The following is a 4857-nucleotide window of genomic DNA, read 5'->3' on the forward strand; positions in this document are numbered from 1 at the left end:
ACTTTCTTTTTCTACCACTCAATCCTCTTCACTTATCCATGTCTTCCATGAAATTTCTAGACTTTTCCAAAGTTTTGGTGGAGCAAATTTTTAAAAATTACACTTTTACCCCCGTAAAGTGAAAAATTACGTTTTTACCTCAAAAACTGAAAAATTACCCATAGACATATTTTTCATCCCTTATACTCATATCATTCTCCAATTTGTCAAATGTGATCTAAATTCTCTCAAAATCTCAAAATTTATCAGTGGGTGAAAAAATTACAATTTTACCCCTAGATAGTGAAAATTCTGATTTGACTCCGAATTGATACTCGAACTCCGAATTACCATTTTGAGTCATCCCTGAGCTGTGAAACTCTTAATTTCACCTTAAAATTCCTATTTGAACTAGTTCAAGGCTTAATCGACTCAATAGTACCATTAGGGGCAATATCATCTTTTAACGATTTTTCGAATTTCTTAAATATACAAACATTCCATCGAGCATGTGAATGACATTATAATTATTTTACAAAGCAGGATTTGACAACAATATATGTGGATTATGTGTGAAAATATAAGATGGATTTGGGCGAAAATTATTTAAAAAGGTTAAAGTAGGCACGTGACATCATAAATAAGTTGCCAGTGATATAATCTAAGGAATTTTGTAAGCAATGGATGTAAGTAATTTTGGTAAAAATGTATTAAGATGTGAGTTAATTGAAGATGGTTTCATGATAGGATGAAAATATAAATTTGAGTAAGGATTAATTGATTGAAGTGCTGCTCGTATACGTGTGTAATTAAATATATTGAGTTTGTATTATTGTTAGGAAGTGCAAAGATAAAATTAGAGAACTGTGGTGGCATGTCGGAGTAAATAACGAGCGACCGGTCAGTGAAAATAGTTAGAGACACCTCCAAACAAATAGCGACTTAAAATCTCATTGTTGCCGGGTGTGTGAACTTGCATTAAAATGTCTTGGGATGTACACGTTTATGTTTGATTGAATCCTCTAAAACGTTTTATTGGTTTTTCTTCAAAAACTTACATAGGAACAAGCCCTTATGAAATGTTTTTATGTTATGAAATGGATAGTGTGATGAATTCATATGTTTTTGTATAATGATATATATATACTATGTCATAAATGGTACCATGGTGTGACAAATGCAACCATGCATGTGCGAAATGGGTAGTGCATATGCCAGTAATGATGCAGTCGTGATAATTATAACCGTGCATGTGCAGAGTGGGCAGTGCACATGCCGGTAATGATGCTGTCATGATAATTACAACCGTGCATGTGCGGAGTGGGCAGTGCACATGTCGATAATGATGATGTCGTGATAATTATAATCGTGCATGTGCGGAGTGGGCAGTGCACATGTCGGTAATGATGCTTTCATGATAATTACAATCGTGCATATGCTGAGTGGGTAGTGCACATGCCGGTGATGATGTACATGAACTGGATGAGGTGTGGTGGTATATTAATTGATATATGCTTAAGCATATGTATATGCAATAGAAAGATTATGATTATAATATGTGATTATATGGCATGATAAATCTTCAAAATTTCCCATTTACATGTGAATTGATTTTATTGCAACAAGAACATTTTGTTTATACTGCCTTGCTTGGATGATGGCTGAAAATTTCCTCTTTTTCTGATTTCCTGCTAAATATGGTTCCTTCATTATGAAATGATTTAATAACCCGAGGTTGATGGAAGGATTTTAATAAGAACTTGAACTGGGTTGTACTGTTTTCGAACTTAAGTGCATCATGATTTCTAAATCATTCCTTGTAATTGCTTGTTCCCTTTCTATGTTCACTCACTGAGTTTATACTCACGTTTTCAACTTTATGTTTTCAAATTCAGGGGTGGTTGAGATGTAGATTGAGGTGTCCGTATACTCCCATCTTTTGGGCAAGTACTTTGACATTCAGTAGTCATATCTCCCTTCCAAAGTCACTCCGCTGACGGTCAAGTTCTAATTACGTGTATATGACTATTTGTTGTGAAATGCTGAGATTCACTTGTCAAATTATATGTATATATATAATGGTTGATGATGCCATTATGAATACATGACTGGGTTTTATGAGTTGTTTTCAAAGGAATTGTAATTGAGCATTATGAATTTCAGATTCTAAAGGAATATAGATTAACATATAAGATGATGTAAGTAGGCTTGCTTGGGCTTGGTGGGCTGAGGCCATTGGTCCCTTACACTGGTCATGGCCCGAAAATTGGGCTGTGATAAGGTCATACCATCACATTGTATGATTTATGATAATTAAATGGGGATGATTATAATGTTATCTATAAAGTTGGCATGCTGTGTTGTCTAAGTATTATTATGATGTATACTACACTATGGTGTGAATGTAGGCTTGTTTGAGCAAAACTTAACCTTAAAAGTAGTCCTAAGAGGTAAAAGGACTTTTAGAATGGCAAAATGCAGAATTCTGCCCAAAAAACAAAATTTTAGAGGCTATATTTCAATACTTGAAGAACATTTATCGATAAATTACGGACAAATGCTATAGTCAACATTCTGTGTCCCATCCATCGATAGATAGCCTTTATTTATCGATAAATGAGCTACAGAGTTGAATGCTTATGCTTGTTTAAAGGTTTTTCAAAGGTAAAGAGGTTTCTAAAGGTTGTGTAAACTTGTTTTCCATGCAAATGCTATTTAAATTGTGTTTAAATACCATGTTTCACGAACTTTATGATTAAATGGTTTATGCATGGCATGAGATTAGAAGTGCATGTTTACCGAAATACTCTTATCCCCTAGCTTGTTCCCTTCCCGTATCCACTCACGGAGTCTTTGTAACTCACACATTATTTTCCCTATTTATTTTTGTTTCAGATAAGTAATAGCACTATCTTGTTCGCAACTAGTGTCGCAACGACGTGATTGTTCATTCTTCATTGGTAGATGTTTAGCAGCCACTTGATGCTTAGCGAATCGGGTCATGTTTTACTTGAGTCAGTTTTTTATTTTGTTTATAAATAATAGTTTGCATTGGAATGTTAAGCCATTGTGTGGCAAGTTTCTTTTATGATAATATGTGAATATTGTGAATGTTGAGCCATGGAATGGCAAAGTATTTTCATGGGATTATGTGAATATTATGAATGATGGCATGTGACCCTATATGAGCACTTGGGTTGCTTTTATAGATTTTATGCCAATTGTACTAGGTACATATTTTATGAATGAGAAGTGTGCACACTTTTTATGTTGAGAAGTCTATAATCGTGTACTTACGCCTATGCATGGATGCTTATGTTTACATTTATCTATGCTTGTATGTGATTAATGATTGATTAAGGTTAAGAGGCTTGTTTGGGCTTAATAGGTTGTACCCATCTAGGTCTTTAAGTCAATCACTAACCCTCTAGGAAATAGGATGTGACAAAGATGGTGTAAAAGCACTAGGTTCATATAGTCCTAGGATTTCTTTGGTTGTAAACGGAATGTTTGGAGTTGTATGTAGGAATCTTGCTTTTGTTTGGTGTACCTGAGCACAAATCGAAAATGAGAGACCTGTATATAATTCCTTGTTTGTTTATGCTTAAGAGATTTGTCTAGTATTGTTGTAAGTCTATAGTATTGAGTCTTATAGTATACGTTGCTTTTGTCTAAGTGAGATATATTGTCTAAGACATGTGCTAGTGCTAGAAATACAGCAGGGCACAAGGCTCCCATGGAAACCATGGACAGATCACATATGCCTATTGTTAGAGGTCGTGGGAGATGTGGCAAGGTCGTCAGTTCGAGGAGGACTGATACCCCCACCAATACACAAACAGAGAGATAGGGTCCTGAAGTACTATTTAAGGGATAGGCTCTCGAGATTGTAGCGTCCCTAATGAGTGCAGTGACCTTAAAGGATATGGCTACTGACTTACAAGGAGTTAGTTAGACTATAGAGCTACTAGCTCAGGAGATATTAGATCAGAAGAGATGGGACAAGGGCCACCTTAATGTTCAGGCCTCTCTCGAAGCATAGAGTCAAAATGATCACCAACAGTTTGGGATTGCCATGGTTTTATCCGAGGTTCCGCCATTAGAGTTTATAAGGTTGATACCTTCATGGCTTTCGGGATCTGAGGCATCAAAGGATGCTCAAGAGTTCTTAGATGAGATTTCGATGATATGTAATGCTTTGCGTTGCACTAACACTCGATCAGTTCAATTTGTCATCTTTAAACTCAACAAGGTAGCCCGAAAATGATATTAGATGTTGCACAATGATTAAGCAACTGATGTTGCTTTGATGAATTGGGAGGAGTTCAGCATGGCATTTTTAGAATGCTTCCTACCAGATAGCGGGTGAAAGGCTAGAGCATGAGAGTTTGAGACCTTTGTATCGACGCCAAGCATGTTACTGACAAAATATCGTGTGAAGTTCATTGAGTTGGTCGATATTCTCTTTACTTGACCATTAGGGGGAAGATGAAGACCTAGAGGTTCGTGAATGAACTGTTACGCCCATTATATAAGGTTATAGCATCGCATGAGTTTACTAGCTACTCCAAAGCGGTGAATTGTGCACAAAGGTTAGAGCTTAAGGATGTGGAGGGTCGAATAGATGGACCTAGGCCCAAAAGGGCCATGACAAAAAGTAGTCAGGGTCGTAAAGATTCATTAAGCCGACAGGCCCATTAAGGAGATTCACAGGGATCCCATCAAGGGAAATCTAGTCAAAAGCATGGAGTGGCTCCACCTTAGGGACAATGGGGTTCTAGATAGAGTTATCCTTTTCTTTCTCTATGTTCCACTTACGATAAGAATTAGAAGGGCGATGCATGTGAGACTCCACCTCTTGTTATATTTGTGGATAGC

Source organism: Theobroma cacao, chromosome 3 (assembly GCF_000208745.1).
Source record: "Theobroma cacao cultivar B97-61/B2 chromosome 3, Criollo_cocoa_genome_V2, whole genome shotgun sequence".
Taxonomy (NCBI): domain Eukaryota; kingdom Viridiplantae; phylum Streptophyta; class Magnoliopsida; order Malvales; family Malvaceae; genus Theobroma; species Theobroma cacao.